The sequence below is a fragment of the Canis lupus genome, chromosome 33, assembly GCF_011100685.1.
Source record: "Canis lupus familiaris isolate Mischka breed German Shepherd chromosome 33, alternate assembly UU_Cfam_GSD_1.0, whole genome shotgun sequence".
In the NCBI taxonomy this organism is placed as follows: domain Eukaryota; kingdom Metazoa; phylum Chordata; class Mammalia; order Carnivora; family Canidae; genus Canis; species Canis lupus.
Window position 1 is genome coordinate 8,636,812 of NC_049254.1, and position 16,679 is coordinate 8,653,490.

The following is a 16,679-nucleotide window of genomic DNA, read 5'->3' on the forward strand; positions in this document are numbered from 1 at the left end:
TCATTGTTGAGTTGTAGGAATTATTCCATTGTTCTGGATATTGATTTCTAATCAGATAAATGACTTGCAAATAGTTTCTCCCATTTTGTGGGTTTTCTTTTCACTTTCTTGACAGTGTTCTTTGATGTATAAAAGTTTTACATTTATGAAGTCCATATTATATATATTTTCTTTTGTTACTTGTGCTTTTAGTGCCATATCCAAGAGATCATTGCAAATCCAATGTCATGAAGGTTTTCTCTCATGAGAAAACATACAGTTTTTGATAAAGAAAAGCCTTAAGGGAAATAGAGAATAATTGAGGTCAATGTATAATCATTTCTAAACAAAGAAGACATATAAGAAATATACAGTTGTTCAGAGAAGAGAGAGAAAATTCAAGTACCTGAATGAAATCCAACTTCTTATCAATTTACTTTCTGCAAAGAGAGACTAACTAGAAACACAGAAGACACAGTGTTGCCCAAGCAAAGAAGAGTAAGTACGCTAAATACTTGGGATAAGTCACTATTGGGTAATCGTTTCAAAGAAATAATTTGCATTAACATAGAACTTTGTATATATTTATCTATTGCATATGTTTTATCTCCCAAATCCAATTAGGCTTTTAAGAAAAGGAGAAATCTCGTTGTGAGGCAGTGGATTGATGGCAGATAGGCATGAGCAGTTAAGCAATTTTTGCAAGCAAGGAGATCTGATTTTGCAATCCAGGAGACTTTTCACTTTTCACTGAAAATATGTTTGTATCGTTTTATTTCATTGATGAAAAGAAATTGTTATGGCATTCCTGTATCCTGAAGTTTCCAGGGCACTTTCAACTTCAGTTCATTTTGTCCTGTTAAGACTAGACAACTTGATTTTTGGTTTAGAAAGGAAGGATTTCCAACATATCTAGATAATATTTTTACAATGCCATGTTAATTACCTTAGCAATTACTTTCAAGTCAGAATGTGAATTTGAAATTAAATACTAAGTACTCCCTTGGAATGGTCTAGGTCTGTTAAGAACTCTGAACTGTGGTTATGATTTGTATTTCCCTGATACCAGTGATGTGGAGCATTTTTTCATGTGTCTGTTGGCCTTTTTTTTTTTTTTTTTTAAGATTTTATTTATTTATTCCTGAGAGACACACAGAGAGAGGCAGAGATACAGGCAGAGGGAGAAGCAGGCTCCATGCAGGGAGCTTGATGTGGGACTTGATCTCAGGACCCTGAATCACGCCCTGAGCCAAAGGCAGACGCTCAGCTACTGAGGCATCCAGGTGCCCACTCTATTGGCCATTTGTATGTCTTCTTTGGAGAAATGTCTATTCATGTCTTCTGCCTATTTATTGACTGGATTATTTGTTCTTTGGGTCTTGAGTTCAGTAAATTCTTTATAGATCTTGGATACTAGTCCTTTATGATATGTCATTTGTAAATATCTTCTCCCATTGCATAGGTTGCCTTTTAGTTTGGTTGACTGTTTCCTTTACTGTGCAGAAGCTTTTTATCTTGATGAAGTCCCAATAGTTCATTTTTGCTTTTGTTTCCCTTGTCTTTGGAGACATTTTTAGCAAGAAGTTGCCATGGCTGAGGTCAAAGAGCTTGCTGCCTGTGTTCTCCTCTAGGATATTATGGATTCCTGTCCCACATGAAGATCTTTCATTCATTTAGAGTCTATTTTTGTGTGTGGTGTAAGGAAATAGTCCAGTTTCATTCTTTTGCACGTTGCTGTCCAATTTTCCCAGCACCATTTGTTCAAGAAACTGTCCTTTTTCCATTGGATATTCTTCCTGCTTTGTTGGAAATTAGTGGGGTTCTCTATTCTATTTCTGAGTTCTCTATTCTGTTCCATTGATCTATGTGTCTGTTTTTGTGCCAGTATCATACTGTCTTGACGATTACAGCTTTGTAATAGGGCTTGAAGTCCAGGATTGTGATGCCCCAGTGTTGTTTTCTTTTTCAATATTCTGCCATTTAGGGTCTTTCCTTGTTCCATACAAACTTTAGGAATATTTATTCCAGATCTGTGAAAAATGTTAATGGTATTTTGATAGGGATTGCACTGAATGTGTAGATTGCTCTGGGTAGCATAGAAATTTTCACAATATTTATTCTTCCAATCCAGGAGCATGGAATGTTTTTCCATTTCTTTGTGTCTTCCTGAATTTCTTTCCCATGTGTTCTGTAGTTTTTAGAGTATAGATCCTTTACCTCTTTGGTTAGGTTTATTCCTGGGTACCTTATGGTTTTTGGTGCGATTGCAAATGCGATCGACTCTCTAATTTCTCTTTCTTCTGTCTCATTGTTAGTGCTTAGAAATGCAACTGATTTTTGTGCATTGATTTTTATATCCTGCCGTGTTGCTGAATTCCTGTATGAGTTCTAGCAATTTTGGGGTGGAGTCTTTGGATTTTCCACATAAAGGATCATGTCAGCTGCAAATGGATAAGGAAGATGTGGTATATGTATGCAATGGAATATTACTCAGCCATCAGAAAGGATGAATACTTCCCATTTACATCAACACGGATGGAACTGGAGGGTATTATGGCGAGCAAAAGAAGTCAATTGGAGAAAGACAGTTATATGGTTTCACTCATATGTGGAATATAAGAAATAGCACAGAGGATCAGGGGAGAAGGGAGGGAAAACAGTATAGAAAGAAATCAGAGAGGGAGACAAACCATGAGAGATCTTAACTATAGGAAACAAACTGAGGATTGCTAGTGGGGGATGGGGTAATTGGGTGATGGGCATTAAGGAGGGCATGTGATGTGATGAGCACCAGGTGTTACGGATTATTGAACTCTACATCTGAAACTAATGATACCATATGTGGGCTAATCAAATTTAAATTAAAAAAAAAAAAGAAGGGATCCCTGGGTGGCGCAGCGGTTTGGCGCCTGCCTTTGGCCTGGGGCGCGATCCTGGAGGCCTGGGATCGAATCCCACGTCGAGCTCCCGGTGCATGGAGCCTGCTTCTCCCTCTCTGCCTGTGTCTCTGCCTCTCTCTCTCTCTCTCTCTCTGTATGATTATCATGAATAAATAAATAAAATCTTAAAAAAAAAAAGAACTACAAACTGAATTTTAATGCTGCCCTAATATCTGAAGCTTGATTTTCACTTTTTGTTTGTTTTATAATTTTTTTGTTGGACCACTATTAGAACTGAATCCCTTTATCTTTATCTTTTATTTTTTGGGAACTTATTTTTTTTCTTCTTATAACTTTTGGATCCTCAGCTTTGGGAGAGGCCAGATCATGAAGGGTCTTGTCAAGATCTGTGGACTTTATCTGGCATAGACAGGGAAACCACCGAGAAGACAGGGTCATTTTGGCTTGTTAGAAGGCTGACTCTGGGAGTATTATGGAAAAGAGCCTGGAAGCAGGTGGGATGGGGTTGATGGCTTTACTCCTTTCATATTCCAACCTCATTGGGGAAAGAACCTTATATTGGTTATCACAATCCCACAAATAGGGAGAAAATGGTTTGCAAAGGAAAAACACAACCAACACCCAAACACAAAAAGTTCCTATGAGTTTCTATCATTAAAACCTTGAGATTTTTTTGGTAATAGTTACCAAGCAGACAGCCTCTCAAATGCTAAACACATACGCTCACCATCATTACCGCTTCACTCTTTATTTCTATGAGGCAGGTTTCTTTGCTTCCATTTGCTTCTCTGCCCTCTAGAGCAACTGGTCAGAGGCTGAGCCTGGGGATTGGGAGAGGCAATTTGTATTCTGAAGTGGAGGCTATACATTTCTTATTTCCTCTTGGAAAATTTCAAATATACACAACAACAGAGATAATAGTGTCATGACTCCCCACCCACATTCCTGTCACCCATATTCAATAATTAGGACTCTTATGCCATCTTTACTTTATTACTAAACTTATCCTTTGGTGAACATCTTAAAGATAATTCTAGTTCTTATGTCACTTTACCCCTACATAATTCATTAGGCACCTCTTAAAAATATGAATATTTTCTTACATAACTCAATTCCATTTTTCACATTTAATGATATTAACAAGAATTCCTTGGAATCCTTTAATACCCAGTTTACATTCAAATGTCCCCTATTGTCTTTATTTTTATTTATTTATTTTTTAAAGATTTATTTATTTATTTATGATAGACATAGTGAGAGAGATTAGAGAGAGAGAGAGAGAGAGGCAGAGACACAGGAGGAGGGAGAAGCAGGCTCCATGCCGGGAGCCTGATGTGGGACTCAATCCCGGGACTCCAGGATCGCGCCCTGGGCCAAAGGCAGGCACCAAACCGCTGAGCCACCCAGGGATCCCCTCCCCTATTGTCTTTAAAATGTCTTTTTATAGTCAGATTATTGTACTAAGAGTCAAGTAAAAGCAAAGATATTTTATAAACATTTCATTGTACTCTAGATGTTAGGTTTTTTTTTTTTTTTTCTGACAGTGTCCTTATCCCTACCTTTTTCAGTTTGCATTTGAATGTTTTCATGTAGGTCACAGTTTTGGAAGCTGTTTATATCCATGTCACTAAATTTGTTACCACATGTGGCAGGCTGAATAATGGCCCCAGTGGTCATCAGGTCTCAATCTTTGGGACCTGTGCGTGTTACCTTCTGTGGCAAAAGATACTTTGCTAATGTGATTAAGTTAGGAATCTCTCAATAAGGCGAGTATCCTGGATTATCAGGTGGGCACTAAATTCTGTCCAAAGTGTCATTATAACAAGACAGAAGGAATTTTTTTTTTTTTTTTTTTTGACAGAAGGAAATTTGACACAGATGAGAAGGCCATGTGATGAAAGCAGAAGGAAGCAGAATCGCAGAGAGAAGATGCTACATCTTTGGCTTTGGAGATGAAGGAAGGGACTACAAGCCAAGTAATGTAGACGTTTACCAGAAACCAGAAAAGGCAAGGGAAAGCATTCTCCTCTAGAGCCTTTAGAGGAACTATAGCTCTGCTGATGCCTTGATTCTTTTGTAGAGAAATTGATTTCAGGCCTCTGGCCTCCAGAACTGTAAGAGAATAAATTTGTGTTGTTTTAAGGCACTAAGTTGACAGTAATTTGTTACAGCAACCATAGAAATCAAACACACCATGGTTCAAAGACATTTATTAAGAAGGAATTCGATTCTCTGTAGAAGATGAAATAATTCAGAGGCCAGAGGTCCTAGAGAGGCAGTATGTACTATAGGGAAGAGTAATGACGTAGGAACTGGATTCTAGACCCCATTCTGCCAAAGGCAGGGCCAAGTCGGTTGGCTTTTCTGAGATTCAATTCATAAATCCCCTTAAGTACAATTAATCCTATCCTATATAGGATAGGATTAATTGTACTTAAGGGGATTTTAATCTCCCTTCCCTATTCCATCAAATGAAATCAAGTAAGATGGACATGGCAATAGAACAATAAGGGCCGAGGAAAGCAACAGGGGACACCATAGTCCTATAATAGGCCTTGCAGCTGAAAGGTCTATGGGGAAGATAGAGAGGAGGGAAGTGCGGCAAGGCAACCAATAATCAATAGAAATCAATAATCAATAATCTTATATATAATCATTTATATGATCACCAATATGGTATAAAAATGAACTATCTTATTCAAATTTCTCAAATTGTCTTGCTAGTTAATGTCATTTACAGTAAAAGAAGAAAAATTGTTATTTTCTTGTCTAGGATCCAATTAAGAATGTAGCATTTAGTGGCTAAGGTTTTTTGTTTCCTTTAATCTGGAATTGGTTTTCAGTTTTCCTTTGTCTTTCATGGCCTTGATTTTTTTTTTTTTTAATTAGAAGCTATTTGTTTTGTAGAATTGTCCTCAATTTGGGTTTATTCAATTTTGTCTCTTTATGATTCAATTCAGGTTATACATTTTTGGTAGGAATACCACAGAAGTGTTTTTCCGTCCTTCTCACTGCATCATATCAAGAAACAGATCTTTGTTGATCATGTAAAATTCTTTATATAATATTCTGTATATGATTTCTTTGTTGGTTATGGGTTACAAATAATATTTCTTACTCTGTGGTTTTCTTTTTCACTCTCTTAATATTCATCATGGAATAAATGTTCTTGATTTTAAAGTTATAATTTAATTTTATCTCCTTTTAATTACAGCTTTTTGTGTCTGTTTTTTTTAACTTTTTGTGTCTGATTTAAGAAATCTTTCCAACTTCCCACTTCCTAAAAGAGAATATCTTTTAGATATCTAGAAACTTTATTCTGCTTTTCGCATTTAGATCTACAATCTCCCAGGAGTTGATTTTTCTGTATGGTGTGAATTAGGGGTTATGTGTAAGCTTTTTTTCTGTTTGAATATCCATTGTTCAAGCATTATTTAAAAAGAATATCCTTTCCTAACTGCTCTGCAGGGCATTTTTGTCCCAAATCAAGTGTTCTTTTATGTCTGGGTCTGCTTTTAGACTTGGCATTCTATTTCATTGTTTCATTTCCCATCTTTATGCCAATATCACACTGTCTCAATAATGACATATTCAATTCTTTTAATAATTATAGGACTCTTCAGATTTTCTAGTTCTTAATTTATCAGTTTTGGCAAATGTAGGTTGCTAGGAATTTGCATATTTTGTGTAAATTAAAAAATGTATGAGTTAATTTCTAATATTGTCTAGTGATATTCTTAGTAACAATGATCTGCAGTGTGCACCCTATTTATTTGCTAATTTTTATTAGGTGTTCTCTCTTTATTTCTTGAAAAGTCTTTCAAAGATTTCACTAATTACTAATCATTTTATAACACCAAGCCTTTTAATTAAAGGTGTGTCTTTTATTTTATCAATTTTTGCTCTTATCCTTGTTGTTTCTGTTCTTATTTCCTTTCTTCTATTTTCCTTGGCTTTATTTTTCTGCTTTTTACATTCTTGGGATGGTCATTGATTTTCATACTTTCTTTTTTCCTCATATAAATTTAAGGTTATAAATTTTCATTTAAATATAGTTTTAAATATATATGATAAATTTTAATGTGCCATATTTTCATTATCATTAGTTTATTTTCTAATTTCTCTTATAACTTTTTTTCATTGGTACATATGCTATTTAGAGCTCTACTTTTAATTTCCAAACATGTGGGACTTTCAGTTATCTGTTAGGTATTAACTCTCGCTTACTAGGACTGTGGTTGGAGAACAGTTCTATATAAAGTTAAATTTTGAAATGTGTTAAGATTTTCATATTGTAAAAAAAAAAAGATTTACTTATTGATCACTTTATACAAATGTCTGTTTATACTTAAAAAGAGTGCATTCTGAAGTTGTTTGACTTCCTCTGTGTTAATTAAATTATTTGTGTTGTTTAGATCTTCAATATTGTTATTAATATATTTTTAAAAGATTTTATTTATTTATTCATGAGAGAGAGAGAGAAAGAGAATGAGGCAGAGACGCAGGCAGAGAGAGAAGCAGGCTGCATGCAGGGAGTCTGATGCGGGTCTCGATTCTGGGTCTCCAAGATCCTGCCCTGGGCCAAGGCAGGCGCTAAACCGCTGAGCCACCCAGGCCGCCCTGTTATTAATATTTTTACTTGTATTTCTATCTGTTACTGAGAAAAGTAGATTAAAACCTGTCAAGTTTGTGGAATTGCCTACTTTCCTTTTTAATATTGTCCATTTTTTACCTTAAATTGTATTTTGATGCTATATTATTAGTGGTGTATCAATTTGTTATATTTCTTGTGAATTGAAGTTTTTATCTTTATAGAGTGTTTTTCTTTGCCTCTGGAAGGGCCTTTTGCCTTAAAGTTTATTTTAACTATGTATCATATCCTGTTAATATCCTGCTCATATTTCCTTGGCTCTCATCATTTCTGTGCACACACAGAATTGTGTGATTGTTTCCTATTGCAGTCACCTATGATTCTCCACCTGAGGGCTTTCTCTGGTAAGCTTGGCGCATGTGCGTAGTGGCAAATGGGAACTGGAGAATAAGTACCTCAGCTTTATCCCCTCATGGATGGAACAGCTCTGAAGGATTTTGTACAATTGTTAGAGGTACTCAGTGGGATTGTGTCTCAGGTACCTACAGTAGTAACCTGATAATTAATGCATCCAGTATTGCTTTCCTTCTTTTTTTAAAAAAATTACTCTTCATCCTTCCCAATGCTCCTGTTAGTTTATTTGGGAAGTGATCCCAGGAAACTCTATGTGTTCTTAAATATTTGTTTTAGGTCTGTTTCAGAGGGAACCCAACCCCCAAGAGTTTTATATATTTTAGTGTTTGCATGGCATTTTTCTTTTCTTTTAACTTCCAGCTTTTCTGTACCCTTTTATTTCAGGTTTATTTCTAGGAGGTAGGTTATAGCGTTTTTTTTCTTCCTTTATTTAATAATAAATATTTGTAAGTATTAATAAATAAATAATATTTGTTTTTAATTGGGTTATTTAGTTCACTTCCATGTAATTACTGGTATATTTGGGTATAAATATCATCCTTTGCCTTCTGTTTCCCTTTTTGTTTCGTACTGCATTTTCCTTTTCCTTCTTCACTTTTTTGTTTTAGGTTGTTTAATGTTTTTCGTTATTTCATTTCCCCCTCTATTAGCTTGATATTTGCACACTCTTATTATTTTGGTGGTTAGAGATTACCCTGTCCATCTTCAACTTATCATAAATCAACTTTACTAATTGAAGCTGTGTTTATAGCTGGCATTCACAGTGGTGCGGGTTTCATTCCTATCAGCAGCTCGTATCAATTCATTCTTAGCTTTTATTACTCTTTTCTTTTTACTTGGGCAGAGCTGCCAATGATCTTTTAAGACTTTAAAGGCAGGAGGGAGTAATGGTCAGAATAGTGAGGTTGGAGATCAAGGGGTATCATCATGGAACCAAATAAGTTATTTTTGGTTTTTGAGGTTTTGGTGACATCACCTTCTCCTTTGCTCCAGTTATATTTCTTCTGGAATTTATCAGTCTCTGGTTCTTTGCCTCTGACCTTCTATAAGCTTTTTTCCATCTCCACCCTTCCTCTTCTGTCTTCTGCTGTGTCTCTTTCTAACTGTATTAGTTTACTGGGTCTCCTGTCATAAAGTGTACCACAAACTTGGTGGCTTAAAATAAATTTGGTGTCTCACAGTTCTGGAGGCCAGAAGTCTAAAATCAAGGTGTCATGGCAAGGCCATGTTTCCTCCGAGGGCTCTGGGAAAGAATACTTCCTTCCCTCTTTCTAGTGTCTGATGCTTGCCAGCAATTCTTGGTATTCCTTGGTTTGTAGACACATCACTGCAATCTCTGCCTTTGTGTTTATATGATGCTCTTCTCTGTGTGTCTCTGTGTCTTCACATGGCATTCCACTCTCCTGTATCTCTGCTCAAATTTCCCTCTTCTTCTAAGGATACTAGTCATTGGTTAGGGCCTACCCTAGGCCCTAATCCAGTATGATCTCATCTTAATTTGATTAGATCGGCAAAGACCCTATAGCCAAATAAGGTCACATTCTTAGGTTCCAGGTGGACATGAATTTGGGGGGAACATTATCCAAACCCAGTAAAAACTTGCCTTGTTATAGCACAGTAAAAGTAGCACTGGCCCAGGAGTTAGAAGTGAGAGATGCTCATTCTTCTTCTTTTTTAATAATAAATTTATTTATTTATTTATTTATTTATTTATTTATTTATTTTAATTATTTATTTATTTATGATAGTCACACACAGAGAGAGAGAGAGAGGCAGAGACATAGGCAGAGGGAGAAGCAGGCTCCATGCGTCGGGAGCCCGACGTGGGATTCGATCCCGGGTCTCCAGGATCGCGCCCTGAGCCAAAGGCAGGCGCCAAACCGCTGCGCCACCCAGGGATCCCTAAATTTATTTTTTATTGATGTTCAATTTGCCAACATACAGAATAACACCCAGTGCTCATCCCGTCAAGTGCCCCCTCAGTGCCCGTCACCCATTCACCCCCACCCCCCGCCCTCCTCCCCTTCCATCACCCCTAGTTCGTTTCCCATAGTTAGGAGTCTTTATGTTCTGTCTCCCTTTCTGATATTTCCCACACATTTCTTCTCCCTTCCCTTATATTCCCTTTCACTATTATTTATATTCCCCAAATGAATGAGAACATACACTGTTTGTCCTTCTCCGACTGACTTACTTCACTCAGCATAATACCCTCCAGTTCCATCCACCTTGAAGCAAATGGTGGGTATTTGTCATTTCTAATAGCTGAGGACTATTCCATTGTATACATAGACCACAGCTTCTTTATCCATTCATCTTTCGTTGGACACCGAGGCTCCTTCCACAGTTTGGCTACTGTGGCCATTGCTGCTATAAACATCGGGGTGCAGGTGTCCCGGCGTTTCATTGCATCTGTATCTTTGGGGTAAATCCCCAACAGTGCAATTGCTGGGTCGTAGGGCAGGTCTATTTTTAACTCTTTGAGGAACTTCCACACAGTTTTCCAGAGTGGCTGCACCTGTTCACATTCCCACCAACAGTGTAAGAGGGTTCCCTTTTCTCCGCATCCTCTCCAACATTTGTGGTTTCCTGTCTTGTTAATTTTCCCCATTCTCACTGGTGTGAGGTGGGATCTCATTGTGGTTTTGATTTGTATTTCCCTGATGGCAAGTGATGCAGAGCATTTTCTCATATGCATGTTGGCCATGTCTATGTCTTCCTCTGTGAGATTTCTCTTCATGGCTTTTGACCATTTCATGATTGGATTGTTTGTTTCTTTGGTGTTGAGTTTAATAAGTTCTTTATAGATCTTGGAAACTAGCCCTTTATCTGATATGATCATTTGCAAATATCTTCTCCCATTCTGTAGGTTGTCTTTTAGTTTTATTGACTGTTTCTTTTGCTGTGCAGAAGCTTCTTATCTTGATGAAGTCCCAATAGTTCATTTTTGCTTTTGTTTCTCTTGCCTTCATGGATGTATCTTGCAAGAAGTTACTGTGGCCAAGTTCAAAAAGGGTGTTGCCTGTGTTCTCCTCTAGGATTTTGATGGAATCTTGTCTCACATTTAGAGACAGATGCTCATTCTGCTTGTGCTACCAATTTTGTGGGACAGACTTTGGAGTTCACAAACAGGGGTTTCAATCTCAGCTCTGTCACTTAACCTTTCTAAGCCTCCTTACCTTCATTTATTAATTGAGAATAATTATACCATCCTTCAGGTCGGGAAAAATAAGAAAATGCATTTTAAATCCTTGGCATAGTGCTTAGTTCACTATAGGTGCTTAAGCAATATTGGTTTTCTTCTAACTGTTCTCTTACTTTCTCCACAAGAAAATTAAGTGAGTTTATCTTCAGGATCCTTTAAGCTTCAAAGTTCTAACAGCTTCTTTGAAATTGTTTCTTTTGCTTTACCCATTGCTCTCATCCCTTTCCTGTTTAACAACTTAGCCTCTTCAATCTAGCATTTCTTTTTTCTCACCCATTGTCCTTCCAGTGTTTTTCTTCCAATTTTAATTCCTTGTGACTGGGATGGCATTCATCCTGTCTGCCCAGGAACATCCTGGTTTAGGCCTGTTGTACCAATGTAATTATTGCTAAGGCATCCTGGTTTTGGATGATGAGTTACATGGTTGCCCTACTTAGAGTTCTCATAGCACACAGACCTGGCTCTATCATTGCATGGTTCACAATGATGTTTCATTTTTCATTGTTTTGTAGGTCTGGCTCTTTGGCAGAACTGAGGGCAGTAATTGAAAATGATTTTCTGTGCTTCCCCAAAGTCTAACACATACTTAGCACAAGGGAGGTGCTTATAAATGTTTGTTGGACGTGTGAGCACTCTTGAAACGTTGTTTCTCTCAATCTGTGCATAGAGGGTGCTCAATATATAATCTTTATTATTTTTAAAATTTATTTATGGAGATCTTATTTTTTAAAGTTTTTATTTTAATTCCAGTTATTTAACACACACTGTTATATTATTTTCAGGTGTACAATGTAGTGATTCATCAATATATAATCTTTAAATGGAAGGAAATTTCTGCCCTTTATGAAAGTGAGAAATGAACCCCCCAGAACACTGTTCCTCTCTCTGCCTTTCTTTTTTTGTGATCATTAGCTCAGAGATCTCATTTTACCTACAGATTTATGACTCATTTCTTCCTTTTGCCTCACCCCTATCTATTTTGATTCTTTGAAAACTGGAGTTATCCTTTTCAAGACTCCTGTGGGTGCTGTGGGTGACCTGCTTTCCAGTTGCTGGGTGCTTTGAGCAAGTGTACCTCCATGATTAAAATCTCCCCACCACCCTGAGCTCCTGAGGCTTTCTCTGCTTTGTTGTGTGTTTCAGAAACGCTTTATCTGCCATCTTGTTTGTACCTTAGAGGCCACACCCTCTGCAGATTGCTTCATCCTGTGGCTGTGTCTATACAAGTGAAATTAAGTGGCTAATCAAATCAATGGTAGGTTTATTCCAGGCCTCAGAATCACTTTTGCCAGATTCTTCCTGTTGCTGTCAGTTCACTGCCTCAGCACCCCACCCCATTTTTATTTGTGGGTTGGGATCTTCTATGCCACAGGAATATTTTCTGGGCCTCATCATTTAGTTCAAATGGTGGAAAACATTTCCCTTCTTGAGGAATTATGAAATTGAATCCACTTGCATTGAGTAAATGGCTTACTCTTCCTGATGGTGGCTGAAAACCCTCACTGATTCAGCTTACACCAAACAATCATTGAGAACTTACTAAACATAAGTAATGATACGAATAATTATGATCTTCAGGAGTTCTGTGGAGGTGGTAGGGCATGCTGCTCAAACTGACTTTCATGAGAACCTGCTATATAAGCAGTAGAGTTGGTGCAGTCTCCAGCTGCAGCATCCTTGGACTAGCACCTGCTTCCACATTGCCAAGCCTCATTGTCCCTTTTCTTTTCTCACTAGAGCCAGGTCATTTCTGCCCAACGTGGGACTCCTCTAATACATTATCTTTGCTTAGGGAGACTCCCAGGCAGCCTGGCTTAGGATTTTTTCAAAGCTGCACTTCAGTCTCACCCTCTTATCACCCAGCACTCTTTCTTTCCTCCTTTTCTTTCCCAAGGGTCAAGTCTGCATCATGGTCTGAAGACTCTCCCCACTTATGCTGGTAGCTTCTCCCTTTAATTCTTCATGGGCATATCTCCTAAGAAAACTCCTCCATGACTCATTTTGTCTTGGCATCTGTTTCTTGGAAGAGTTGAGCTGACACAAGTTCTTAGTCTAGTAATGCAGAGGAAACACAAACAAATAACACAGAATACTCTTCATTCCATTCATCTTCAACCCTAAGTGGTTGGATTAAAGTATTATAGGGACATATAATATTTCACTTTTTAAGATTTTAATTCTAGTGTAGTTATTGTACAGTGTTCTATTAGTTTCAGGTGTACAATGTAGTGATATAACAATTCTAGACAGTACTCAGTGCTCATCATGGTAAGTGTACTCACCATCCCCTTCACTTACTTTACCCATCTCCCTAGCCATCTCCCCTCTGGTAACCCCCAGTTTGTTCTCTATAGTAAAGAGTCTGCTTTTGGGTTTGTCTCTTTTTCCCTTTGTTCATTTGCTTTGTTTCTTAAATTCCACATGTAAGTGAAATCATATGTCTTTCTCTGGCTGACTTATTTTACTTAGCATTTTACCCTCTAGATCCATCCATGTTGTTGCAAATGGCAAGATTTCATTTTTTATGTCTGGGCAATGTTCCATTGTATTTATAATGCAATCTTAGATTTAAAAAAAGGTGTATATGTCCCATAGTATGTTATTTCCTTGAGGGCAGAGACCATGGCCAATATAATTCTTTGTTTAGTTTTCAGAATGTCTGTCATAGGTGATCAAGAAAAACACTTCTGAAAATAGTAGAAGTAGCAATAATAATAGTTTGAAGTCCTCCTTATGCCAGACATTCGGTACTTTCCATATGTATATATTTTCTCATTCTTATAATAACCTCACAAAGGAGGTAATGTTATTATGCTAATTTTGTAGATGAGGAAAATGAAAGCGGAGAGATTAAATAGATTACTCAAGGTCACCCTAGATTTAGTGAGTGACCAAGCCAGGGTTTGGATTCAGGGGGCTCTGATGCCCTGGATTTCCCTTGCTCTCATGCTCAGTCTTAGGGGCGATCTTTCAGTTTAGGCCAGGTCTTAGTCAACCTGGGAGGTTTGAGCAGTGTCGCTTCCTAAGGGCTAGAGATAGGCTAGCTCAGAATCTTGTCCATGGGTTATCAGTTATAAGCATTTTATATGGCATCTTTAGGAGAAAGAAAAGTGATGACTTTAAGATGGATTTCTCCTTTCTTATTAGATTCTGTGGTCTAGAGTTGTGGAGTAAGAAAGTATCAAAGAAGCTAGACACAAAAGACCTCATGTTAGATGATTCTATTTATATGTAATGTCCAGAATAGGCAAATCCATAGATGGAAAGTGGATTAATGGTTGCCAGGGCTGAGAGGAGGAGTTAGGGAGTAACTGGTAATGGATGTGAGGTTTCTTTTTTGGGTAATAAAAATGTTCTGTAATTAGATGGTAGTGATAGTCACAAACCCTTTGAATATACTAAAAACCCACTGAATTGTGTATATACTTCAAAAGGCCAAATTTTTATGATATGTGAATTATATCAATAACAATTACATGTATATGTAGCACAGAAATGCTCCCAGACTCTTCAAAAACTCAAACAATTGAGTAAGATGAAACTTTTCACATTAGAAATATTTAATGTTAAACTAAATTATGATTCATGATTCTTACCATTTCTTCTGAGAAGCTCAATAGATTTCTTAGTCTAAAATGTGTACATACAATCCATGCTTTTAGAGTATTCTTTTTCAAGATTTCAAAGCAATCTATTTGGATGTGGGTATCTGAACCAAATGGCCAAATTCTTAACTCTGGACTTAGTTCTGGATCTAGTTGTCAGACTCAGATGATGCCCTGATGATTATAGCAAACAGGATGACCTAGACAAGACTCCTGTTTTCATAAGTGGAGTTTGAGCAATTGCTGTCTCCAGGTGCCTGGCAGGGACATTGATTAAGACATTCCTGAATTTCTCTTTGGAACTAGGAGCTGTGGTTGTGCTGACCGCCAACACTACACACTCAGTTGGCTCCCATAGGTGCAGGAACGTCCTGTTCTTGGCAAAAGACAGAGAAGCTTTGACTCTCCCTGTAGGTGTGGGATGCCTCTGCAGGGCTGGGCTCTATGTTCCACTCTTAACTGTGACAGCCAGTTGCTGTAAAATTCTGGAATGAATTGGTTGTAGTATTTGCCTCAAAATTTTAACTGAAGGATGAGGTTAATGACAATGGATCCAGATGTGCCTGTGTGGGAAAGGAATTTGAAAGGACTTAGAGACAGGAAGTGACATAGAAATTCATGGCAGAGTTGGGACTAAATCCAGGTCTCTAAATTCCTAGTCTAGGATTCTTTACATTTTACTTTGACGTCTCACAAGTAACTATGTGGCCAAAAAAGTGGAAACCAAAAGAAATAGAACATGCACTGATTTATGAACTCAGAACCTTCTGCTATGCTATGTTATTTATGTAGCAACTCCCCAATCTGGCCCTTATATTTCTTTCTTCTAGCTTTCTCTCTAGGCTATTTTCTAAATGTTTTGGGAATGTTTCCAAATATTTCTGAGGTTGAATCTCATAATTCAATTGATTTTATCTCTCATCTATTCCACAAACACTTTATGAATGTATTCTAAGCGTTGTGGTGCTATTGGGGGAGGTGGATAAAAGATAAGAAGGAACACAGTCTAACCTTGAGGCACTTACACTCTAGAAGAGGAAAAAACCCACAAACATAAATATACACAGAACAGTTTCCGAGTTGATAAACAGAGTACATCTAAGATAATGAGCAGAGAAGATGGAGTGAGTAACGTCAGGGCCTGAAGCATCAAGGCAAAGAGATGGGGGTAGGCTCTACAGAGGAGGTGACATCTAAGTTGGGATTTGAAGAAGAACAACAATTGGAATAAAAAAGATGTTTATTTCATGCTTCTACTCAAGTACTAATTAATAAAGTTAACTTAACGAAACTGTATCGCAAATGCTTCTGGAAGAAGTAGGCAGTACAAGTTGGAACTTAGGTTTCATGTCGAACAGCTTGCCAGGAATGTTTAGGACTTGGCTCAGAGACTGTTTAAGTAACACACCATTATTGAGAAGGCTACTGGCAAGCACTGCCGTCCCTGTAGCCAGAAAAAAAGATGGGTATGCCTGTAAAGGTTAGTCCAAGGGCAGTAACAATATTATTAATATCTTTTTTTTTTTTTAGCATTTATCATGTCCTGCACTTTGAGTATGTTACAGATATCCTGTTACTTAATCTCACATAAGAAACCTTATAGATTCCAGTGAAGAAACAGAAGCTATATCCAAGCAGAGAGGTTAAGTAATAACTAGCCTAATGTCAGAGAACTAGAAAGTGGTGAAGCCAGAATTTGAACCCAGGAGTTGGTGTCACAGTCAGAACAGAGTTGGACTGTGAACCTGGATTCACCTGAATCCCTTAGGTCTCCCCCACAGAAGTCCTAATCAGGAGAACATGTGAGGTACATGGGATTGGACTGCTCAGTGAGTTACTTGCTGAATTCCTGCAGAGTGCTGAACAGTGTGTGAGGTTCCTTTTGGGGAAAGAAGAGACCCTGAGCTTAAACCCTGGAGGATAAAAACTGGAGGATAAAAAACTAAGGTCTGGAAAGAGTGCCTTGGCCAAGGTCACATGGCTAG

The 16,679-nt window shown here is 37.6% G+C and overlaps 1 long non-coding RNA gene across 4 annotated transcripts in view; it reads left to right on the plus strand.

The window, feature by feature from the left end:
• Positions 1–5,193, plus strand: part of LOC111093799 — a 52,713-nt gene extending 47,520 nt beyond the window's left edge. For all 4 annotated transcript variants that reach the window (XR_005383042.1, XR_005383041.1, XR_005383044.1 and 1 more), the window contains one exon: positions 4,741–5,193. This is a non-coding gene — a long non-coding RNA (uncharacterized LOC111093799). The remainder of the gene's footprint in view (positions 1–4,740) is intronic.
• The last annotated feature ends 11,486 nt before the right edge of the window (positions 5,194–16,679 follow it).